The sequence below is a fragment of the Colossoma macropomum genome, unplaced genomic scaffold (genome assembly GCF_904425465.1).
Source record: "Colossoma macropomum unplaced genomic scaffold, Colossoma_macropomum, whole genome shotgun sequence".
Lineage (NCBI taxonomy): Eukaryota > Metazoa > Chordata > Actinopteri > Characiformes > Serrasalmidae > Colossoma > Colossoma macropomum.
In genome coordinates, this window is record NW_023494800.1 from 1,877,697 (window position 1) to 1,905,141 (window position 27,445).

A 27,445-nucleotide genomic window follows, 5' to 3' on the forward strand; every position below is an offset into this window, starting at 1 on the left:
CATTTATGCAGAAATTAATTTATACATCACATTTTATTACCTGTGATGTCATTCAGATAGTCTTGTTCTTTTGTGCCATTAATATAAGTATTTGTGCTGTTTTAATTTAGTTATTGGATAAAAAAAAAAAATGACTTAAAAATTACTTGGAGCATAGTTTTTGCATGGCTGTAAAATTTGAAGTGTAATCTTGTTGATTTTTTTTTCTCTTATGGAATCTTTTAAGACAAGACAAGTTGTAGTTAGGTTGGGAAACCAAAAGGGAATCACCAGGAAAAGTGCAGAGCTGTTATTAGGATAACGTCCACATGGATCACTGTTAAATTCTATGTAGTGAGGTCATTCTCTCTCGATTTGTTCATATCTTAATATTCTTAAACTCTCCTTTAAAGGCTCTTCATATAACATGATGCTCATATGTTTCATATCTAAATGCTCCGTTATCTTCATCACTACTTTCCAAAACCGCTGCAGCAGCTTCAGCAGCTGTAAACTCTCTGCACGCCATTTCACATGAGTCTCCGATGTGGACTGAATGAAGAATGAAGGGTTTCCGGCGTGATGGTCAGTCCTTAGTGTGTGTCCATTGGTCAGTTTCACACAGAATGTAGACGGACACACGAATCCACCAGTTCCACACGGTGAGAGGCCGATGACGTGTAGCTCAGCCCCTCTTCATAGGCTCATAACTCCGGATGTGAGTCTCGTATGATCTCATGATCAGATGGAATGGAAAGGCCGACTCTACAGATTCAGGAAGTGTTTGAACTGGATTTCTGAGCTGGATCATCACAAAGATACCGACTCAGATATAGAGAAACAGAGAATTTGACATGCAGGTACGTTTGTGGACCCCAGAGGGTTTACTTATGACCAGCACAATATAACTCCCTGTTCGAAGTGATTCAAATTGTGACTCATTAGGTCAAAAAAATGACTTCTTTTCTTAAGATTTTAACCTAGTTAGTCAAAAAGTCATTAATTATTGGGAAAGCATGTGATTACTTTGACAAAAGTACTTATTTTGAGAAAATAAAATATTTTAACAAAAGTTAGAATTTTGAGAAAATAAGTGATTTTTTCTGACTTGAAAAATAAAAAAAAAATCAAATTTAAAGGAGAACAACTCAAATGTGAGGAAATACATCATGCTAAGTGTGAAGCTGTTAACTTTGCTACTCTTGCTATACTGTCCTCGATAGCACTACATACTTACAAATGATGGTTCTTCAAGAGTTCTTTAGTAAAGAAACTGGTTCTCAATAGAACCATGAACATATACATATATACCTGAACCATATACACATTAACCTTTTTGAGAATGGTTCTATACAGCACCAAAGGGGTCTTCCACTCTTACGATGTCAGGCTTGTTATAACGGAAGAACCCTATTTGGTCCTATATAGAACCACTTTTAAAAGGTTTTATATTAAACCATATACAGCACATTCTCCATCAATCTGAGGAGCCTTTTCATGATGCAAAGAACCCTTTAATCAGACAGGGTTCTTTGAGTGTTCATGTTTCTATGTAGAACCATTTTCTTTAGTAAAGAACCCTTGAACAACCATAATTTTTAAGTGTGTATGGTTGTATATAGAACCTTTTTTTCTATATAGCACCCAAAAGGGGTTTTCTATTGTTACAAGTTTGACATCTTAAGCTTAAACAGACTACAGCTAATCTATTGTGACTTTAAGATGCACCTATTGCTGATAAAGGTTTTCACACAGGTTGTAGAGTGTCCAGAGAAAAGCACTGACCAATAGAATGAGCCTAAGGTCTCCATGTTCAATGACCAGCGTGGGCTAGGGGGGTATTAAGACCCTCAGCACTGGGCTGTGGAGCAGTGGAACTGTGTTCTCTGGAGTGATGGAGCTCCATCCAATACCTTTGGGATGAGTTGGAGTGATCCAGAACTGACCATCCAACATCAGTACCTGACCTCACTAATGCTCAATCAAATCCTCACAGCAATGTTCAACATCTACAGTAAAGCCTTCTCAGAAGAGTAGAAGCTGTTACTGCAGCACTGACTCACTATTAACACCTTCATATCAGAAGAAACGCTGATGTTTCCATTTTTGGCAGAGATGCACTTTGAGATGAAGTTTTTGATGTGATTATCTAAAGTGTGACTGATGAGATTAAATCCGAGTTTAGGGACGTTTCTCTCCTTCTTCTCTGACCAAAATGAATAATCCACTGCCATGCAAACAAAGGGAGAATCAATGCAGGCCACACTGGGCCTTTAAAATCAATAAAGCCCCACAGCACTGGGGTCTCACCTACAGCGAGGGGGTCTTTAGCTAACTTTGATAAATGGCCATGTTTATGACCACATGTTTAAGCCCATTAGGGCAGCAGTGAAGAATTTCTGCATGTTACAGGATCCATAATATGAAGATAAAGTAGCTGAGACCTTTACAAGCACCAGTAATTACAGCTTAGCATTAAAACCGTCTTGCAATGCATTAAATGTGACAATAACAAATTCACGTGTGTGATTATTCAACACATTTGTTTCCCTATGAGCCCTTAGCTATTACTACACATCCAAGAATGAGCTTTTCTTCAGGATACCATCAAATAACTCACTATAAAAATGACACATTTCCCTTGCCTGTGAAAAACAACACCTTCATCGTTACAGTCTTTGCCAGCAAAAACTAAAGTAGTTTTATATAAATAATTTCTGACTCGTAACTTATTGAAACAAGTAGTGAACTTGTGTGGAAAGTGCAGATTACACACTTTCAATCTAGACCACATTAGTGTTTGTAAGTAGAAAAGGAGGTGTTTCATTATGATTTTTATTTGATGAAAAGTTATTATTGTGTGTCTTGTATTGCTGAAAGGAAAAATATTGTTTATTGTTCTTTTTTTTGTCTTTTTTTGACATCACAATAAATGGAAAAAAGTCAAAAGTGCAGATTTGGACCCATCCATACAGAATGTAAATTCAATGTAAGGGTAATGCATTATGGAACTAACCATGTAGTTATGTAATAACATGTACATAATTATGTAGTTACTATGTAATTACAGATAAAGTATCACCATTTATGGTGTATATGGTGCTGTCAGAGTGTCTGGGTGTTATTTGTAAGCATATATGTTGTTTTTTGTGTTTGTGTCTCTTCTTTTAAAGAACTAAGGGAACATATTTTAAATTTCATCCTGTTTTTGTCACTTTCAATGTAAATGTAATATATTGTATAACAGCTATGCTGTTCCATTAAAATAATATGGAAAAACAACAATAATACCTCTTTAAAGAGTTAATTGAATTGATAATTCCTTTTTCTATGTAAAGCAAAAGCAGCGCACAACTTAATGCTTTTTGTTTTTTGCTAAATAATTTTAACAGTACTTGAGATAGATGAGTAGTTTTCATGTACAGGTTACCAACACACCTCTGCTTCAAAGGAAAACATAAACTTTGTTTCCAGCTCCTAATGTTTATGACAAATCCAGACAAAAACACGAGAGCGAATGTTACGCCTAACCCCATCAGTGGGGTTGACTGATACAGAGGAGTGAGATGTAATGCAAGACACAATTAATTCAAAATAGTTCTGTTGTTTGAACCAAATGCATTTTCCAGCCTAAATACATAAAAATATCTGCAATAAAATAAACATGCTCGATGAAAAGAAGTTGCATCAAACAATTTTATTTCTGACCACAAAGTAGAACAGCTAAAATCAAGTACAATAAAATGTATTATTTTATTATACTTGTAATCTATTACACATTTTTTGACACATTTGTGCATAAAAACCTTCAGAAACTGACTAAATGCATATGGCAGATATTATATTTAGTCCTGTGCTTGTTTACTTTGGGGATCTTAGCTGTAACAGCATCTTAAACTTACCCTGCCTTCCCCATGTGGAGGCTATACTTATAATGGTGTTTACTGACAGTTCTGGCTGGTCAGAGTCCAGATTTAAACCCCTTTAGTGAATATTTGGTCTCATTTGAACACAAACCAGCTCAGCAGTGTTTTCAGCTGTTTGAAGTCATCAGTGTTGAGTGGATCAATACTGACTCTTCTTTCTGTAAAAGACTGTCTGCAGGTTCACACACTAAACTCCAACACTTAAAGAAATCAAAGAGAAAACCTCTCCACACTGACTTACTTTATCTATTTGTTTAATGATTTGGTGTTAAGACCGTTAAAAGCTTAAAGTTTTGCCATCATTGCCAGTTTTTTACCCAGGAGTGTACAGATTCAGGAAATGTTTCAACCACATTTCTGCACTTTATTATCACAAGGATAGAGAAACATATTTAAAAACATTGAATATGATCCAGGGTCAAGTTCGTGGAGGGTTAATAGCTTTGCCGTCTTAATTGTGCAATATTTCCTCACATTTAAAGTACATCTTACAAACACTGCACTATCCACAGAAGGAGAACACTGTAATGAATTGCATGAGATCCCTGGAGAACATTTTGATCAGCTGTGGCTGATATCAGATGTGAGATAATTGCTTCAGCTCATGAGTTCAGCTGTAATTACAGCTTGTTCCTATGTGTATATAGTGGATGAGCATGTCTGATACTAAAAACATCTAACGTGAACTTACAAAGCTGGTTCCATGAAGCTCGCTAGACCACAAATCTAACAAGGAAATCTAACTGCATCCTATAAAGACCTTCACTGGTTAAGAAACTGTAACATCTTGTCCGGTTTCATCTGTCTTCCCTGTTTAAGTCGTGTTTTTTGTTTACATTTTTTGCTTTTGTTGTTATTTTGGTTTGGTCTCCTCCCTGGTCCTGCCCCCTTGTAATTGTGTTCATCTGTCTGTGGTTCATCCCTCTCATTCTTCCCAGGTGTTGCTTGTTTTCCCTCTGTGTGTATCTGTGTATATTTCCCTCCTGCATATGGTTGAGTGGCGTTCTAACTGTGCTGTTATTTCACCATAACAACACAGGTTTTTCACAAAGACTGTGTCACTGTGCTGAGATGCCGTTGCTAAGCAACGACCCTGACAGCTGTAGGAGACGCTCAAGACATTTGAACATTTTCTTACTTTGCCACAAACAGGAAATGGACACTTTTAAGATCACATTTGACCGACAGCCGATTTGGTCAGACTCTGAAGATGAGACGACACTAAATTCCCAAACTGTCATCACCACTGAGCAGCTTTTCAGTCGGCAGCTGTGACAGAAGAACAGCTAAACAACCTGGAATCAGCCAGAAATGAACCCAACACCATTCGCCAAACTAAATGGGCTGTAAGATGCTTTACAGACTGGCTGGAACAAAACAACATTAATACTGATCTGGCAAAAACTGACAAAACTGAGCTGAACTTGATATTGCGGCAGTTTTATGGCTCAGTCTGATTTGGTCAGACTCTAAAGATCAGACTACACGCTTGGCGAATTGTGTTTGGTTAATTTCTGGCTGATTCCAGGTTGTTTAGCTGTTCTTCTGTCACAGCTGCCGACTCAAAAGCTGCTCAGTGGTGATGACGAGCGAATGGGTGGAGCTCGTTACTCTGACGTAGCAACAAGCTGCTTGTTTGGGAACTATAATTTGGTGAAGGACCTGTGAACATTAAAACATATTAAACGCCACGTTCACAGCCCAGTTTATTAATTTCATACTTTTATTTAACTGTTGTATAAAACAATAGAACACTCGAGGAGTGTGTTATCACCTTCGGCTCCTGCCTGTGGCCCAATCACAGCCGTGATGTCATTTCGCGATAACACACTCCCTCTCATGTTCTATTGCTTAAATCAAACACAATATATTCTAAACATAGTCAGAGATATTATTGTGTTTTAAATATACAGCTGCCACAGATAAAATCAGAGTGGTCAGAAAGGAAAATGCATTTTCATTTAAAATCAGCCTCAACCAGTTTAGCACATTTTCTCCCACCAGTACATCTGGGACACAACACTGGCTTTAAACGAAATAGGAAAACTGAGAGGTAATTAAGTTTTTTCTCAAGAGAGGAAAATTTTAATGACCTCTTAAAAAAGTGTTGGATGCTGTTTAACATCTGACCCAAGACTATGATTGTTCTACATTTATTAAAAATACAACTAAATCCCTGAATGCATCACAAAGGCAACAACCCAGAGCTGTATCTGTAACCGCAAAATACAGAATATTTCAGCTTTAAAGGTGTTCTGAAAGGAAACAGTACAGAACTGTACTGTAATTAAAAGCATGCATGCTAGTATTGATTGGCATATTACAGATACACTCTTAAAAAACATGGTTCTTCAAGGGTTCTTTAGTAAAGAAAATGGTTCTGTATAGAAACATGAGCATGGTTCTTGATTGAATGATTAAATGGATCATTTGATTAAATGGTTCTCTGCATGGTGAAATGCTTCTTCAGATTGACGCAGAATGTGTTGTATAAGGTTTCATATAGAACCTTTTTGAAAATGGGCCTATATAGCACCAAAAAGGGTTCTTATATTGTAACAAGCTTGACAGAATGACTGTTTTTGGTGCTGTATAGAACCATATACAACACATATTCTCCGTCAATCTGAGGGACGATTTCACCATGCAAAGAACTTTGCTCTTAATGACCGAAGGGGTAAAGTGGGGTCATTTTTATTTCGGCTGTCCAGAAATAATGTGTTTTACTGAAAATAATATACTTTTTCAAAATAAAAAATGAGGACCTTTATTTTATAAAAATCTCTCTGAGTAAAATGACCCAGTAGTCCATATTAATGTCATGTAAAAGTTGTATGCTTTATGAATGTTGATTTAAACATTCATGAGCATGTTATGAAGTGTTTATGTAAGACATTATGTAGACACCCTTCAAGGAAAGTGTTAGGTCTGGATAATCACATTGACCTACATGTTGTAAATAGGTCATCATAGTGACCTACATGCTTTCAAATGAATAGTTATGCTGATTTGCATTCATTTCAATGGCTTATTACATTGACATGCATTTATGTAAGACGTTATGAAGTGTTATGTAGACCCCCTTCAAGTAAAGTGTTACCATTTATTCTAATTCAAGTCAATGTAATAATCCAGTTAAATGTGTTAGTGTGCCAGTGATTATATATTCTGTAATATTAATCTATAGTGTTCACGTTTTCCTTTATAAACAATTTTCTGCATGTAAGCCCACACACACACACAATCACACTTGCCTAGGGCAAACTGCAGATAACAGGTGATTATTTCTCTGTTCACGGTCAGACTGAGGCAGACAGAACACTTTACGCGTCACACTTTTGGGTGAAATGTGGAATAGTTTGTTGAATAATGGATTTCATGCTGCTGCAGACAGCTTAAAAGTGCGGAAATTAGCATTTGCATATAATTTGCTGTTTTAGAGGAAGACTTAAGTGCTGTCACTCTCTTGCCCTGATGGAGTGAGTGTGTTAAAGGGGCTGTCAGCTTACTGTGCTAATCTGTTAATGATTTCAGCTGGAGGCTCCTGCATGAAGGTACTGCACTGAAAAACTTTGCTTAAAGTTTGCTCTAAATTTATGTGATTCAAATGTGTAGATTATCTCAACATGAATTAAATGTGTTAAATCAACATAATTAGCGTGTGTCAGGACTTGATGTAACATTTCATTTGTGTGGTACCATTTGAATCATGTAAATCAAGTACCAAATAAAGATCTGTGAGTGTGTTTACATGCACTTAATAATCCGAGTGTGATCAGATTTCTGCAGTTATCTGATTGTTCAAGTGGTCATGTAAACAGCACAATCTGATTTCTTAGATCAGAGTAAGGTCTAAAAAAACTGATTAAGTAATCTGATAAAGAGATTTCTCGGTGCATGTAAACTCTTACTCTGATTTCTTTTGGATTTCTGTGTCTGTACATGTGCAAAAACAGACTGCAGTACCAGAAATAAGTGAGCAGCGTCGCTGTGAGATCAGAACACTTTTGGAGTGACACTGAAACCAACTACATGCTTAATAAAATGTTAGTTGAATGTTAACTAAGTTAAATATTCTTCATCTTCTAGATGATCTATGTTCATATTTTCAGGTAAAGTGGCGATTTTTGAAAAAAAGCTGTGGCATAAAGTTTGAGTTTTACATTACGTTTACGTCTCGTCTTCTTCTGTGAGTTTATTGGCTGGTTGTAAAGCAGAAATCTGATTACTGTATGACTCATGTAGACCTGGAGTTTCCCCATTATCTGATTACTCGAGAGCATGAAAATGTGTTGATCGGATTACTGACAAAACCTGATTTTCTGCAGTTATCGCATTATTAAGTGCATGTAAACACACTCAGTGTTGGTCATTATATATACACATAAATATGAGTTTGGATGCACTTTGGATGTCATCAGTATCTCAACCTGCTAAAATGTCTGATCTTAAGGTAGGCACACTTTTATCAGACTCCTGCATATTTTCTTTAGCAAAATTGGTAATTAAGGATAGAAACGTGTAGCTTTTTTATTATTTTTGTACAACTTTTACCACAAAAGCTGGCAAACGTTAACTAGCCAGCTTAGCTCTGCTCATGAAATGATTCTTCAGAATGATGAACAATGTGCTGTAGAAGGTTCTATATAGAACCTTTTGGAAAATTGTTCTACCTAATACCAGAAAGTGTTCTTTTGTAGTTGTGATGTCAAGCTTGTAACAATAGCAGAACCCTTTTTGGTGCTATTTAGAATTTCAAATGCTTCTATATAGAACCATACACAGCACTTTATCAATCTGAAGAACTATTTCACCATGCAGAGAACCCTTTAATCATGCAATAGGTTCTTTGAGTGTTCATGGTTGTATACAGAACCATTTTCTTTATTAAAGAACCCCTGAAGAACCATCTTTTTTTTTAGAAAGTATGAAAGATGCATGATGCGTCCTTTATGACTGGATGCTTTTATCTATAAGAGTCTATTATTGATCTGTTTGATCAGAGTAACATGACGTATTCCTAGTTTGTGAGATGAACTGAATAAAACCCTAGAAACATCAGATTTATTAGATCACATTCTTTACATGTTACAAAACCAAAATAAAGGCAACGACAGCTTTGTGAGATCACATTATGTACAAAACACTGCAGATTAAACAGCTGCGTTTTTAAATCTGCCTTAAAGGATTAATTCAATGTAAATAAATTTTTTTCAAATCTGACTTTGGTCAGTGATCATCATCACAAATCTTTAGAATCATTGAGGTTAGTATTTATAGAGTTGTGGCCCCTTTTGAGGGCTAATATTTTCACGTTTAGAGGAGCAGAGTAGACTTTTCCGATGTGTGCTGTACAGTCTCTGCTGAATGAACCATTACAGAGCAGAATTAACGCTGTTTTCAGCCCAGCTGGACTCAAACAGCCCCACAGACAAATTTATCTGGGTAAATTTGGCCATAATTGGAAAACAAACAAGTTGGAATATAATAACAGCTACTTTTTCCAGAGGTGTGAAGTAGGCTTGTGTAAGACAGTAACAAAGAGAGAGAAAGTGACAGATTTCTTTGTTTTCTGAGACCAAAAGCAGAGAAGAGCATCACATTAGGACTCTAGTTTATAACAGGAATGCTGACCATGATATAAACGTCAGACATCTTAAGAGCATTAAGCTCTTAGCCGTCATAGTTCAGCACTGAAAAACATCTTATTTTTTGAGGAATTATTTCTAACTCATATTGTTTATTGAAACAAGTACAGAAATTGTGTGGAAAGTGCAGATTCTGAACTTTCAATCTGTACCATGTTAGTGTTTGGAAGTAGAAGACGAGATATTTTATTATGAAAGTTATTGTTGTGTGTCTTGTATTGCTGAAAGGAGAAATATTGTTTAGAATTGTTCTACTTTTGTCAATTTTTGTGACATCAGAATAAATAAAAAAAAAGTGTAGATTTGGATCCATTCATATAGAATGCAATGCATTATATAACTAACCACACTATTATGTCTCTGCTGTAATTACATATAGATATCAACATTTATGGTGAATATGGTTCCTTTTACTGTGTTTGGGAATGAAAACTCATAAAATTCTACGTATAAACTATATTCTGTTATCATATGGCATGTTTATCTAGCCCAAATATTACCTATCAACAGCCCAAAATAAAAACTCTGCTGCCAACACATCCTTGGCATATGGATGCTATTTTCCTGCTGTTTTCCTCTCTGTCTTCATGGCTCCTGACAAATTTAAATAAAATGTCACTAAAGTTTCTCAGCAGCCTAAAATATGCTTCAGCTTTAATGTGAAAACTTGCTCTTCTTTCTCCTTCAGCATCCTGAAGGCATTTTTTGCCATTAGAGCCCAAAGCCCGTCCTTTAGCTGCCGTCTGATGTGTGTATGGAATCTGTAGAATTCAAATTGGATGTAGGGAACATTTACACATCTCTGAGATACTGTTTAACACTTTCAGTGATATAAATAAGAAACACAATAAGCAGAAACTTTAAAAAACGGTACCACTTCCTATGAGCCATGTATTCATAATGCTGTATATATCATGTGAATTGATTTATATCATTTATAAAGCATGAAAACTGCTCTCATTTAAATAAACAAATGTCATATGCTATGTAAATATGCAAATAGACATACTTCTACTCTCATATATTTTAACGCATGTCTAATTTTTTATTTCTGCCTAATTTATGTAAGTTTATGTGCAATTATATGTGTTGCTACTGTCACACTTGGGATCAATAAAGTTCTATCTATCAATCTATCTATGTAATTATATATATATATATATATATATATATATATATATATATATATATATAGATAGATAGATAGATAGACAGACAGACAATATATATATATATATATATATATATATATATATATATATATATATATATATATATATATATATATGTCTGTCTGTCTGTCTGTCTGTCTGTCTATCTATCTATCTATCTATCTATCTATCTATCTATCTATCTATTTATATATATCAATATATCTGTTTGTCTGTCTATCTGAAAAAAATCACCATGCAAAACCCAATTAAGCATGAAATGGTTCTATATAGAACTCGTAGTTGTTATTGTTTGCTTTCCGGAGTCGACTAGAGGAGGACGGGTTTCTTCCTCTTGCTCTTAGGGAGTTTTGTTGTTATTGGTGGCGCTCATGGGGTCTCATACCTGGATTTTTCTGTAAAGCTGCTTTGCGATAATGCCTTTTGTGAAAAGCGCTAAATAAATAAACTTTGACTTGACTTGGTTCTGAATAGAACCACTCCCTTTACTAAAAACCCATCTTTTTAAAAAGTGCAGTCAGCATTTACGATCAGGAAAGAGGCTGAATCTTATTACCTCAGGAGCATTCGGACTGCAATGAAGCGGATATTCAACTCCTGACATTAATTCTCAGGACGTGTGGTATTTAGGATTATTAACTGGTCAGGACTTTCTGTTTATGAGCTGTACTTTAGTTTTGTGAGGACTTCCCAGAAAATAAACTAACATCTGAATTATTATTAATCAGAGGCTGATTGTGCAGATGGTGTGTGTGATTATGACAAATTATATTATTTATATATTTACTTTTGGCCCATTTAGCATTTGTGGGTACACCACTGCATGAGATTAGCATTAGCATAAATGTCACTTCCAGCAACAACAACATCGTGCAGTTTGGTGGAAGTTTGGAGAGACTGTTTTACTCCTTCCTCTCCATCTCTTATGGCTGTTATAAACAGCTTCCTCACAGTGTAATGAGAGAAGAATGGACAGCAGCTCTGGAGGGATGAGCTATGCTTTTAACCTTCTGTGGTCCACAAACTGTGTGTCAAATTCTCTGTTTCTATATCTGTGTCTGTATCTTTGTGATGATCCAGCTCAAAAATCCAGTTCAAACACTTCCTGAATCTGTAGAGTCGCCCTTTCCATTCCATCTTATCACGAGATCATACGAGACTCACATCCGGAGTTATGAGCCTATGAAGAGGGGCTGAGATACACGTCATCTGCCTCTCACCGTGTGGAACTGGTGGATTCGTGTGTCCATCTACATTCTGTGTGAAATTAACCAATGGACACTCAGGAACTCACTAAGCACTGACCATCACACCGGAAACCCTTCATTCTTCATTCAGTCCACATCGGAGACTCATGTGAAACGGCGTGCAGAGAGTTTACAGCTGCTAAAGCTGCTGCAGCTGTTTTGGAAAGTAGTGATGAAGATAACGGAGCATTTAGATATGAAACATATGAGGATCATGTTATGTGAAGAGCCTTTAAAGGAGAGTTTAAGAAGATATGAGCAAATCGAGAAAATGACCTCAGAGGGTTAATTAAGGCAGGAGAAAAAGTGTGCTTAAGTATTTGGCAGTGTTTCTGCTTTAGACTGACCGCGGAGACACCAGACTGAACGTGCTCTCCAACCTCAGAACCCAGGAATAAGGAGACTTTATAAACCCATGCAAGAGATCTGGAGCTACTGCTGTCAAATAGTAGTGCAGGCTGAAGCCCAGCTGCAGCATATTGTCTGTTGCTTTGACAGAATCCATGATTGCAGCCGTCCTGTTCAAATACAGCTAGAATAAACATACTAGAACAGATTTACAGCTTCAGTGTTCCAAACACACATTCTTTTTCTCATACGTACATCTCTATTCACCCTCTGTCTGAAACACTCTGGTAGAGCTCCTGTGGCTCTTCATGGATGGCAGCTCAGCACTTGGAGCTCAATCCTAGCAGGACTGAGCTGCTATTCATCCCTGCAACTACAGGTCCTCATCATGATCTCGCCATCTCATTCGAGAACTCTCCGATTGTTCCGTCTGAAGAGGCATGAAGTCTCGGTGTGACTTTGGATGGCCAGTTATCGTTCTCAGCGCACATTGAGAACCTAACTCGGTCAGGCAGGTTTCCCCTGTATAACATCTCTCTGGTCATCTCAAGGCTTGACTACTGCAACTCGCTCTTGGCTGGTCTTCCTATGCGGCCATCAAGCCTCTGCAACTCATCAGCAGCACGGCTCATCTTCAGTCTTCCTAAGTTCAGTCACATCACTCCACTGCACACATCAGATTTAAAACCCTGATGCCTACAAAGCCAAAAATGGACCAGCCCCTCCCTTCCTGATGGCGATGGTCAACTCGAACTGCACCTCGAGCACTTCAAGCTTCAAGTACAGCTCGGCTTGACCCACCATTCTTCAAGACGCCTAGAAGAGAAGCATCAGGATTCTTCTCCGTCCTGGAGCCCAGGTGGTGGAACAAACTCCCCCTGGCTGTCCGAACAGCAGAGTCTCTCGCGGTCTTCAAACGCAGACTGAAGACCGTCTCTTTATACAGCACTTAAGTGACATTGAGTCAAGTATTTATTGTAATGTATTGTACTGTACTGTGTTTAACTGTTTCTTTTCTCTCTGTATCAACATGGATTTCTGTTTCTGGCAGTATCTGAGCTCAGGACTGTCTTTCTCTTTAACCTATTTATAAATAGCAAAGATACTTTCTCTGCGTAGACAACGCACTTTTTGTAAGTCACTCTGGATAAGAGCGTCTGCTAAATGCTGTAAATGTAAATGTAAAAATGTAATATATTACAACAGCAGTTAGCGTTAGCTAGTTCTAAATGGCCAAAGAAAGACAGAAAAAGAGCGGGTTTGCAGGTTTGCCACAGACAATTGAAACTGATTCTCTTTTTAGTAAATGTTTCATTGCCAGTGCTGCAGTGTACACTGTTAGAAATAAAGGTTCTGTTCAGGTACATTTTTTGTCCATCAAGGTACAAACAGTGTAAATGTTCCCTCAAAGCTCCAACAGTGGTTTTAAGGTCTGATTGTGAACCTTAAATAAGTTTCTCCAGGTGAAAAGTTCGTATTTGTACCTTTTCATAACCGAATGTTTTAAACAGAACAGTAAAATAAAAGCCTGGAGACGAGACGGGGTGTGTGGAGTCAGTACAGCTTAGAACATATCATTTCAGTGGATTATGGTTCAGTTATGTTCCCTGACTAAAGGTACTGAGATGGAGCCTTGAGGGTTCCACCCCAGTGACAAGAGGGGAACTGCCGCAGGGACAGTTTAGTACCTTTATTTCTGAGAGTGTACTGACCCAGGTTGGAGAAGCAGCCAGATACACAAGGCTAAAGTTGGCTTCCTATTCATCAGCTTCTTGTTCAATTCTTGTTCAGTGCACCATTTAAGGTGGAATATGAAAATTTGAACAAGAAGCTGGTGAATAAGAAGATGACTTCAGCTTGATGTCAAACAGAAAGTGTTTACAGGTGTCCACTCAGGTACAGCCAACAACAGAGCAGTGCCCGTGCTTGGCTCTTAGCTTTGATGTGATCTGCACATCTGGCGCTTGTGAGAAAAAATGGTGCACCTTTGCAGAGGTAGTTTGTGAGCTGTGGGTGGAGATTCTCAGGTGGGGGCGGAATTATTCTAATGAGCCTGCACTTGACGTAGGAAGGGGATCCAAGTCTAAATGGCTTGTTGAATCTCATGTTTTCTGACCTTGGCAGCTCCCAAAAAAACTGATTGGGTTGTCTTATTTCACAGTTCGTCAGTCGGTAAGAGCTCCAGATACCCAAATGTATGTGCACAAACACTTAAAGTTAAAAACGAGTGAGTTTTTTATAATATACCCCCTTTAAATTCAATGGCACCACAGAATAACAGTTGCTAACTTAAGTAATGCTTTTCATTTAATGGTCAAATATGTGTTTTTGTTAGCTATGTGTGTGGCTTTAAGTGGTTAGTCTTAGCACAGCATTAATATGTTAGTATTCCTTAGCATAGCATTGATGCATTTTTGTGTAAGTTCAGGTCCACCTACTGCTGGCTCCGTTTTAAAAGAAAAAAAGATGAGGCATTATGGGAAATGTAGTGTCTGTAGTGAATTCACAAGGTCATAATGTTTGTGCTGTGTAGTTTATATTGTGCAGATTGAAACAAAAAACTTTACAGCTCATGTATTGACTTGTTCACTGTGATTATAATAGGGCATGACAACGTGCCCCACATTTGTCTAGTGATGCCTCTGGCTGATAGACTACATTTGGAGTTGGGGGGGATGTGATAGTATTTACTAACGCTAAACTGACTGTGTCAAACTGTCACTCCTTGCAGTTTGTGTTGATGAAGCTTTAAACACTCTGGGCATTCTGTCAGTTAGCTTCATGACAAGCCAACAGGACGAAAAAAAGGATTAAACAATTAAACTTGTGCAAGATCATACATAGCTATTCATAAAAAAGCCTTTAGATCACAACGTCTTTGGAACATTCAGTCTGGTGGGTCCATACATTCATATGTTAATGTACACTCAACTATTCACGTGTTGGCTACTTTATTAGAAACTCCTACCTTGTGCTTCCACTCACTGGCCATTTTATTAGAAACACCTACCTTGTACTTCCACTCACTGGCCACTTTATTAGAAACATCTACCTTGTACTTCCACTAACTGGCCACTTTATTAGAAACACCTAGCTTGTGCCTCCACTCACTGGCCACTTTATTAGAAACACCTACCTTGTGCTTCCACTCACTGGCCACTTTGTTAGAAACACCTACCTTGTGCTTCCACTAACTGGCCACTTTATTAGAAACACCTAGCTTGTGCTTCCACTAACTGACCACTTTATTAGAAACACCTACCTTGTGCTTCCACTCACTGGCCACTTTGTTAGAAACACCTACCTTGTGCTTCCACTAACTGGCCACTTTATTAGAAACACCTACCTTGCGCTTCTACTCACTGGCCACTTTATTAGAAACACCTAGCTTGTGTTTCCACTCACTGGTCACTTTATTAGAAACACCTACCTTGTGCTTCCACTCACTGGCCACTTTATTAGAAACACCTACCTTGCACTTCCACTCACTGGCCACCTTATTAGAAACACCTAACTTGTGCTTCCACTAACTGGCCACTTTATTAGAAACACCTACCTTGCACTTCCACTCACTGGCCACCTTATTAGAAACACCTAACTTGTGCTTCCACTAACTGGCCACTTTATTAGAAACACCTACCTTGTACTTCCTCTCACTGGCCACTTTATTAGGAACATCTACCTTGTGCTTCCACTAACTGGCCACTTTATTAGAAACGCCTATGGAATGTCTTTTCCAAGCTTTAGATGTTTGTGTTTAATCCAGAGCAGCCAAAAAAATTCCATGTGCACCCGCATTGGCTAAGCACTAACATAGTACTAAAAATCACATTGAGGCACTAGAACTGTAGAGGTTGTAGAACAGCAGCTCATATAATGTCCACATAAGCAGATCTACATGGCCTATTTAGCCAGCCTCATAACCTCAGGTGACACTGCATTTATACAGTGGTATAGTCATGACATCTGTGTCTGCCAAACCAGAAATAGGTTCACCAACAAAACCCCACGAATAAAGTAAAGCATCTCTGCCAAACGGATGTCACTCCATCCAGCTTGGGAGCTAAATAAAGGCAGCACGGCTGTAGAAACATGTGGCTGGATGCAGCAGGGAGAGGAATTATAAAGCCAGCCTCTGTCAGGCATGCAATCCCATTACCCACCCTCCACGCTTCCCCCGGCCGCAGGAAGCCACGGGCAGAAGCAGGCGTGATGAATGCTCCACACGGGTAAGAACAGTGGTGTTCGTCTTCAAGCTGGTAATTATATCAGCGTAATGTGTCCCCAGAGAAGCTCTGAAATTACTGCTGAGGACATAGTGTCACAGCTGGCCAACAGCAGCCATGGATCACACCGAGCTGGACCGAGGAACGCTGGGAAAGGTAGTTAGCTGGCACAAACACCAGCCTGCTAAAGGCCAACAGTGAGATAAATGCTCAGCTAACCGAATTCACAAACCTGAGGACAATTTATAGCTGCCTCGCAAGACATAGTTCACCAAAAATATCAGATTTACAGTCTGCCCGCCCCCCCCCAACCACCAGCACAGATACAGTCGATCAGCCAACACGTCTGCTTTGGGGCTCAGAACTACATAGATCTTCCCTCGTTGCACCTCAACCTGCTTGTGGTTTTGCAACAAGCCCACAAAGTATTCAGCAGTTGGTGAGGAAAGCAATTCAGCTTTTTTATTTATGAAAATGTAATGTTAACTTAAACAGTTACATCTGGTGCAAGTTTTATTTTATATATATAAATTTATATATATATAAATAAAATATGAAAGTACAAACTTCACTCTACAACAAGCCCACATGATGAATTATTGCAGTTCAGAAATTTTTACCATTATCATATTCAGTAGTTGCAATCCTGAGATCTAGGGGTGCTACAGCACTCACAGCACTCTCAGCACCCCCGTTTCCCGCATTCAAACCAGAGTCGCTGCATGCAGAATGGCTTTTAGCTCCCTACGCTGTAAGAAGTGGCTCATTAGATCTACTTAAAAAGTTACTTCATGTGTAAACAAGTAAATTAAGTAGTTTTATTCAACCTAAATAAATACTTTGAATGATTTGAATGCATTATTTTGAGTTGAATAAAACTAGTTCAGTTGCTTGTTACCACATTAAGTATTTTTTAGGTAAATCTGACGAGACACTTTAAACAGTACCTACACTGGACTCCAGCAGTCAGCAGCTGAAGTATACTATATAGCCAAAAGCATGTGGACACCCCTCCTAATAATTGAGTACAGGAGTTTAAGCAACACTCATTGAACTCAGACTAAAAAACTGTGAGTCGGAATCTTCACGATTTGAGTTTCCATCGCTGAGCAGCTGCACACAAGCCTAAGATCACTATGCGCAACGCCAAGTGTCGGCTGGAGTGGTGTAAAGCGCCACCACTGGACTCTGGAGCAGTGAAAACGTGTTCTCTGGAGTGATGAATCAGCTTCTCTATCTGTCAGTCTGATGATGAGTCTTGGTTTGGTGGATGCCAGGAGAACGTTACCTACTGGAATGCATAGTAAAGTTTGGTGGAGGAGGGATGATGGGCTGGGGCTGTTATCTGCTTCCAGTTTTGTGTCAGCAGTTTGGGGAAGAGCCTTTCCTGTTCCAGCATGACTGAGCCCCTGAGCACAAAGCAGCTCCATAAAGGCATGGTTTGACCAGTTTGGTGTGGAGGAACTCCAGTGGCCTGCACAGAGCCCTGACCTCAACCCCACTGAATTCCTTTGGGAAGAACTGGAATGTTGACTGTGAGCCAGACCCTCTCGTCCAACATCAGTGTCTGACCTCTCAAATGCTCTTTAGACTGAATGGACACAAATTCTCACAGACACAGAGCAGAGGATGTTATAGCTGCAAAGGGGGACAACTTCATATTAAAGCCCATGATTTTGTAACAGGACACCCAACAAGCTCAAATAGGGTTGATGTATAACTGTCCACATACTTCTGGCCATGTAGTATATGTGCACTAGCAATGTGTCATTTGTAAGTGACTCAGCTCTTTTAGGTGAACGCTGGGAGCTGACTTGCATTTTTTGTGGCTATAATGTGGTCATAATTACAATGAAATACTGTGAAATATATAACAAAGTGTAAGTGTCACAAAGGTGTAATGAAATGTATTTATAAACGGTTTATGTGAATGACTTTTTTGTACGTGTTATAAGCACAGAGAGAATAATGCTGACAGCTCGACAAGCACATTAGTCATGTTTTACACAGTCAGCCTGTAGCTTAGCTTTCTCGTCAGCCTTCATTAACCAAAGACTGGCGGAGAACGGAGGAGAAGTGTGGGCTTTAACAGGTGCTACCAAAAAGACTTCTCAAAGCCAGACGCCCACTCACTGAGGTTTGGTGAGATTTCTCTTTTTTTTTTCTTCCCTCACACACTCTCTCTCTCTCTCACTCTCTCTCTCTCTCTCTCTCTCTCTCTGTTTCTCTCTCTCGCCTTTTCTTTTCTCTCCCACTGAGAGATTTGCTCCTCTTGGATGAGTGTGCAAGCAGATGGACTTTGTGGCTTCACTGTCGAAGGCTTATCACACTGTGACCTGGCTGGAGAGGTTTCGATCTCACAGACACGTACACATATGTGACTGACCAGCCATGACCGTACCATCTCACCCACTTCATTAGAAACACCCACCTTCTACTTCCACTCACTGGCCACTTTTTTAAAAACACCCACCTTGTAAGTCCCCTCGCTGGCCACTTTATTAGAAACACCCACCTTATACATCCCTTCACTGGCCACTTTATTAGAAACACCCACCTTGTATGTCCCCTCGCTGGCCACTTTCTTGGAAGCCCCTACCTTGTAAATCCACTCACTGGCCATTTTATTGGAAATCCCTAATTTGTATGTCTACTTGTTGGCCACTTAACCGGAAATCCCTATCTTGTATGTCCACTCACTGGCCACTTTATTAGAAACCTCAACCTTGTATGTCCACTCACTGGCCACTTTATTGGAAACCCCTACCTTGTACATCCACTCACTGGCCATTTTATTGGAAATCCCTAATTTGTATGTCTACTTGTTAGCCACTTCATTGGAAACCCCTACATTTTATGTCCACTCACTGGCCACTTTATTGGAAACCCCTACCTTGTACATCCACTCACTGGCCACTTTATTGGAAACCCCTACCTTGCACTTCCACTCATTTTTTATTGGAAAAAAATGGCCAAATATAATAAAATAATATAATATAAAACATAATTAGAAACTATAATATGACAAATAGTATGAAACTAGAGGAAAGCTGAATTAAAAAGATAAGTTTTCAGCTGCTTTTTAAAATTGCTGAGGATGCTTGTTGTATGTCTTGTGGGAGGGAGCTCCACAGGCAGGTGCTACCAATCAACAGCCAAAACAAATAAAAGAGCTTTAAAATGTATTCGGCATTAAATAGGATGCAAATGAAGCCAATGTAATATATTTATTCTTTTGTGTTTGGACCCTTAGGACTCTGCTTTTGGGTTCTGTACAAGCTGTAATTTATCTAAACTCTTTTTGGGTGAGCCAGTGAACAATACATTACAGCAGTCCAAGAAAACAAAATGTCCCATAGTCGTGCTTTTACTCTTCAATAGGTGTTGATGGTAGGACAGTTTTTATGAGCTTTTATAGATTCTATGTCATTTTCATAGAACTAAAATACATGTTTTGGAGCGTGAGCTGGGCCAGAGAAGCTGAGTGTGGTAATACTGCAGGCTGGAAAATCTCCAGCGTAACTCCAAATGAGTGGACCATAGCTCCAAATGGGAGGGGCGTAACTCAGAGTGCTGTTGGTCACTGAGAAGTCTGATGGGTTTTCTGCAATGCTGGGTTTAGTGTTGCTGCTGGTTGGCTGTAGAACAGAACTGTTATGGTGCTGAAATTAAAAACTGTGTTAACATTTGATTATTCCTACATTTAATGCATGGCAAAAATGTAAACAATGTAAAATATACATAATGTCATGGCAGTCTAATGAGGTTCTATCCTCATAGATTTCATGTTAACTGTCTAAAAGTTGATTGGATATGTTTTTGTGTGAATAATGAGATTAACTTTCATTCTATACGCATTTTTCCTCTTTCACAACCTCGGAATCTAAAGGTGATCTGCACAGATTCACTTTTTCAGAAGTGAAATCAGTTCATTCTTTGTAGACTGGGGTCTGAGCTCTGTAATTCTTAGGCCAGTGAATGTCAGCAAGGCGTTCTATTCTCAGCGATGCTTTTCATTCCCATGTATTCATCAGAAACAATTAACCGTTTTCATGTCATTGAATTACATTAATTGCATGCATTTATTTTAATCATTTCACCTCAACAGAGACATTCTAATCATTTTAAGATTTTTTTTGTTTGTTTTCTTGTTGAGAGATGGCTTCATCACATTTCACTGCCCCATATTTAATTTATTCTTCCTTATTAAAATCTGTTTTTCAGTTTAATTTTCGTGGTTGCAAATTGGGCTCTGACGGTGTGGATTTTTTCTTACTGCGGTTAAAAATGTATCCCTGCAGTTTGGCCATTCTCTGCCAATGTTCCCCCAACTCCCCCACCCCCAGCAAACTGAAATAGAACCTGTTCTGTTGTGCTGTCACATTGGTACTTCATTCCCAACTGCCGCTGCTGTCCTGAGGTTGTACCTCCTCCTGAGGCAGGTGTGCTGCCGAGTCCAGAAAACGCCGCAGGATGGTTCATTCTGAGATGTGATCTTAGATGAGATGTATTTCCTCGTGAGATGGAAACTTTTTTTCCTAAAAATGTGGCATTTTGCCTCCAAATTCCCTGGCTGCCCATGTTGTTTGGCTCAAAGCCAAAATGTAACCAAATTTGGAGACATAACATTTGGCTTAGGAAGTAGATTTATGGCCACTATTGAATCGAATAATGTCACCCGGCCTGCGTCAACTGTATGACAATACCACATAAGAGATGTGTGGTGGCTATGAACACTTGCAATTAAAATGAACTAAAATCTAATTGTTTGCGTTCTGCTTCTGTCTTTTATGTCTGTATATTGTGTGCATATACATGCAGTTGAACGTTATCTGTAGATACCATAAGTACTCAAGCCTAGAAATAATTAATAATAATCAGGTGCACACAAAAGAAATCCGCCATATCGCTGTTGTCGGAACAATCATATCTCCAAAATGGTAACTTTACAGGAAAAGGAAAAACATACTTTCCTTTTAATGTAAGTCAATGGAACCAGAGTTTTTTCAAAGTCATTTTGGGCCGTTTCTTTAAGTCCACTCTTCATGAAATTCCCACACAGTATAAAGGTCAACAGGTATTTTCAAATTATGTCAAAAACTGAAAAAAGGACAAAAATGGAGTTATGAGGTTTTGTTCCGACAGCAGCCATATGTTTAATGGACTGGCTCTTTCCGTCATGCATGAACCTGAAGTGACCAGCAACTAAAAAGTTTTGTTTTCTAAGAAGCAACAGGATGGAAGACAGTGATAAGAGTGATTATTGTGTTTATATTTAATATCACACACATATGCACTCCTGAGACCAGCAAAAAAAATGACATATAGAAAGAATACATAAATAATTTGCAGTGATGACTGTAATGAGCTCAACCTCACACTAGGAATCACAGTAATACAGTTATCGCCACAGCGCTGGTTGTTAGATCACATTAAAGATTTAAAAAGATCCAACAGGCATCAATTTAGGTTTCACTTTAGAAAATACTGCAGTTCATAGAGCTGAGATGATCTCCATTCTCTGACTGTTCAGCAAGGTGGAGCTACAAGGGGTTTCAGTAACACTTTGTTTGGATGGTCCACTGTAGATACTCAGTCTATCTTTAACTAACATTCAATTAAATATCTATTAAATGCAATTGAACTTAAAGTTGTGTGTGAAAAATTCTATAAAATCGAAGCCTCCCCCTAAACCAAAACCTACACCTACTCCTAGACCTAACCCTAACCATAATGTTGTTGACAATCAACTGAGTATCACCAGAAAGTTCTGTAGGGGACCATCCAAATAAAGTGTGATCGGGGTTTCTGATAAAGTGGCCGGCTTTTGTATTTGCAGAACAGGCTGTACTTTTTACACTAAAACTGCTCCAAGATGTATCGCAGCATTGCAAACAGCCACTTTCTGACCTCAGTAAGTGGAGTGTATTCAGTCATGTGGTTCGTAAAGCTTGACGGTCTCTAGTTTGGTCATCTGAGGTCGGAGATAATCTTCCTTTAAAGTTCCAGTGAACAGGTGGAGCTCAATTGAAAAGACTTTGCTGGAGTATTTCCGTGAGCTTCGGTAAGTGATATTTTTTTGGAAGTCTGTCCTCGATCAATAGTTTAATCCTCCTTAAGCTTTCTTTTTTTTCCTTCTACGATTCAAGCTGGCATGAAAGTGAGTGTGAAATTGAAACCGTGACTTGAGTTCTTGCCAAGAGGAACAAGAGTCCTGAAATCAAAACTTAATTTCAGGAAGCCAACAGAAAACAGATGAAAAGGTAAATAAGACGGTCAGACTGGTCTTCACGGTCATTCTGTAAGCTCATCCTAATGATCTGTTAACATTTAGAAGTGTTGAGTTATTGCGGTCATTTTGCTATACGTTTGTGTCACCTTACATATTTATTCATGTGTAGTTACGTAATTAATTACATAGTTATGTACTTAGTGTCATTTTATTCTGTATTGACAGATTCTAGTTGGTGCCATTAAGGCCTTTATACACTGAGTGTTATTTATTCCTGAAATTTATTTGGCTGTAGATTAATTAGGGCGTGTGTAACTGATGATCCACAACAAATGTGATTTTTCAGAAGTTGAAAATGCGACATTATTATATTCGCCATCTGTTCGATTTTTGTCAACTTGAATGAGGGCGAGAAAATCTCTGTTCTCCTATCGCTTCTCCAAAGTGGAAAGCATCCAACACAGCATCACAGTTTTTGTGAGAATTAGACAGTTTTTTGATAGATTATTCAAATGTATTATTTTTAATGGTGCAAACAACACAGTGAAATTCCACATTTCAAAATATTTCACATTTTCGTGTTATTCATACACATCACATTTGGTGTGTAACTGTATTTAGATTGAAAGGAAGTTTTACCAGTCTTCTATAAAGCTCATCCAAACTCAGTGTGTTTCTGCAACTACAGACACTTTCATATCCCAGCAGTAAGTTTATGGATATGTTGACATTTTTAGCATAACGCACAGATAATGATTTAGTGGCGTCATTGCACCCATTCACATACACTATATGGACAAAAGTATTGGGACACTCCTCCTAATTATTGAGTTCAGGTGTTTCAGTCACACTTATTGCTAACAGGTGCATAAAATCAAGCACATAGCCTTGCAGTCTCAATAGACAAACACTGGCAGTAGAATGAGTCGTACTGATGAGGTCAGTGACTCTAAACATGGGTCTGTCATAGGATGCCACCTCTGCCACAGGTCAGTGTGTGAAATGTCTGTCCTGCTAGATCTGCCCCAGACAACTGTAAGTGCTATTATTGAGAAATGGTGGTGTCTAGAAACAACAGCTCAGCCATGAAGCAGTAGACCACACCAATGCTTAGTGCTGAAGCACACAGTGTCTATCCTCTGTTGAATCACTAAAGAGCTCCAAACTGCTTCTGGAAGCAACATCAGCAAAAGAGCTGCACATTAGGAGCTTCATGAAATGGGTTTCCACTGCTGAACAGCTTCACACAAGCCTAAGATCACTATGTGCAATGCCAAGTGTCGGCTGGAGTGGAGTAAAGCGCCGCCACTGGACTCAGTGGAAACATATTCTGTGGAGTGATGAATCAGCTTCTCTATCTGTCAGTCTGATGGGCGAGTCTGGGTTTGGCGGATTCCAGGAGAACGTTACCTGCCTGACTGCACTGTGCCAGCTGTAAAGTTTGGTGGAGGAGGGATAATGCTATTGGGTTGTTTTTGTTTGTAATGCATAATTGTCCCAATACTTTTGTCCATATAGTGTATAATTTGGTGGCTAAACGTACTCATGTTTCACAAGCATATTTCGGGTCAAAATACCAGTTTTGTCTCACACCTGTGATTTCATAAACATAAGCGTCTGCATTAAAAAAAATCTTCACTTTTGAATCTACGCTGAATAAATGCTAAATCAAATTATTATTGAATGAACTCCATTGTTGATCAGTAGTTAATGTCATGTTTCTTAAATAAATACCTGTCTCACATGTCCTAAAATAAATGTATTTTTTTCACTACCAAAGAAACCTACTTTTGAAAGGTTTGAAACAAACGTTCCTCAAAGAGCTCATGGAAAACCGTATAGGAATTTAGGATTCAGTATTTTCTATGTTTCTACTATAGTGTTTGTAACTAACATGCTTTAAATTAGACTATAAAAATGTAATTCTTGTTAAATTTAAACATATTGCTAGTTGTCTGTTGTAGAAAGGACATCATGGTAAAGACATTTTCACTGTTTTTTCTAAGAATCTGGACAGCTAAAACTGCCCTTTCTCACAGAAACATCCACCTACAATAGAGCATATTTATGAGAGTCTAAATAGATAACTTGAAGCTGGATTACAAGTGAATTCAGTTATTTAATCCAACATTAAGACCCTGATTACACCTGGTCACTTTGTGTGTCCAGTATCTGGATTGTATCCTGATAAGATTTTAGCCACATGTATTTACACTTGGTAGTCAAATGCATCTCCGGTTAGTCGGACTGAAATCTGATTACACAGCAACCAATCACCAACTGTTTGTCTGTTAATCTGTTCAGAGCCTGACCACGTTTACCATTGTTGTCCTTAGCTTTCCTACATGTTAACTTCAGGTTCTTTATCCTCCATTGGCGCTGAAGCCATGTTCTTTGGAAGCTGTTCTCCAAGATCTGTGTAGATATTTGTTTGGATATTGCATTTTTGCCTTAAGTTGGTTTGTATTTTGTTTGCCCTGTAGTGTCTGTCCATGTTGCTATTAACCATATCATTTCATCTGGAACTCAACCATGTGTGATTATCCATGATTATCTTCCTCACAGACACGGATCACGTTCCCAGTGATGTGCTGCATGGGGATTTGATTGTATCAGGAGGAGTTTTGGTATTACTGGGAAGAGTTTTGTTTGTATTGGGAAGTGTTTTGGCTGTAGTGGGATGGGTTTTAGTTGTATAGGGAGGTATTTTGGTTGTACTGGGAGGAGTTTCGGGTTGTACTGGGAGGAGTTTCAGTTGTACTGGGAGAAGTTTTGGTTGTATTGGGAGGGGTTGTGGTTGTACTAGGAAGAGTTTCAGTTTTACTAGGATGGGTTTTTATTGTTCTGGGAGGAGTTCTGGTTGTATGGGAAAGGGGTTTGGTTATACTGGGAGGGGTTTTGGTTGTACTGAGAGGAGTGTTGGTTGTACTGGGAGGAGTTTTGGTTGTGCTGGGACGAGTTTTGATTGTACTGGGAGGAGTTTTGTACTGGGAGGGGTTTTGGTTGTACTGGGGGGAGTTTTGGTTGTACTGGGAGGGATTTTGGTTGTACTGGGGGGAGTTTTGGTTGTACTTAGAGGGGTTTTGGTTGTACTGGAAGGGGTTTTGTTTATACTAGGAGGGGTTTTGGTTGTACTGGGAGGAGTGTTGGTTGTCGAATGTGTCTTGGAGAGACGGATGTGTTCACGCTGCTATAACCTGACTCAAATGTGTCTCAGTCCACCTCCTGAAGTGAGTTGACTGATCAGATTTGTATCTGTTAAGCATCTTGGCTGTGTTTACACTTGTGTTTTTATGTGGTCTAAGTGTTGCTATGAACTTGTTCACCTTGTTTCTGTGGTCCCTTTAACACTTTAACATTGCTTTGTGAGTTTGACGTCAGTAAACGTAGAAGAACATCTTCCCAGACCAGTCCAGGGCAAGTCACTTCACGCTTGATGCGTTAGCCAGACTTGACAATAATAATAATGTTTGTGCGGAGCTGGCGGCCTGCGCTGGGCACAATTCAAGCCTTGTCAGTATTAAATAGATTCTGACAGTGGCAAATAGTCCTTCTACTGCACAGTGCAGGTGGGAACGCTTTCAGCTGTCCGCCTCCGTACGCGCTGATGGCTAGAACACCAAACTTTCTCCAGTCGTTTTCAAAGCCCCTCAGGATAACAACCCCATTTCACTGCTGTTTTTCTCTCCTGCTTTTCTTTGCCCCTATTTAGCACTGAGTCTAATGCAGAAGATGGTATCAACTCATTCTGCAACCTGAGAAAAAAGACCCTCTGCTGTTGCGGACCGGAGGGTGAAAAGGATTACCAATCCTATTTCTCAACTGCCACAAAAGCAATTCATTTGTGTCACGATGATGCGCCCAGAGTTCCTGTGAGTTATCGTGAAAGTAAGTGTAACTCAAAGGCAGGATTTGAGTAAAACTGGATGTGGCTTTTAGTGTCATGCCCTGTTTTCTCAGCAGATCGAATAGAACAGGAACTGGAGCTGGATGTGTTTTATTCTTGCACTGCATCACTATTGCTCCACTTCTTAGATCCTCCACGGTGTTAAGGGGCTTTAAAGTCCCTTCTTACTTTGTTTTGAATTATTTCTGTTTCATCGTTCTTTGAACAAGTGGAGAAATAGTGAGGAAAGTGCAGATTTCAAACTTTCAATCCAAACTGTAAGTGTAATATGTAACTGTATAATAAAGCAATAAACCATGAGAGGCCGGGTGTCACTGCAATTTTATTATGGGAAGGGAGTTTTTAGGCATGATGCAAAGCGGAGTAGCTAAAACTCCCTTCCTAAATTCACGAAAGTCACCAAATTACCAGTCTTATTTAGCACCAATCCAGCGGCGCCCCTCCTGTCATGCTGCGGCTGAATCTCAAATGACTCAATGCTCCCTACATAGTGCACTACGTCCTGCAGCCCAACAGAGCAAGATACAAGAAATAGTAATTTGGGATTCAGACACACCACACTCGATAAATAATGCACTGTTTGGCTGTAGAGACTAGAAGTTCTAATCTTCCATAGCTAGAACACTATATAGGGAGTACAGAGCCGTTTGGGATTCAGTCTGGGTTTGACGCGACTTCTGACTGAAACATGAACATTTGAAGTGTGTAAAACATTCAAGTGATATATTTTAGACTTTTATACTGCTGTTTTACTGTTAAT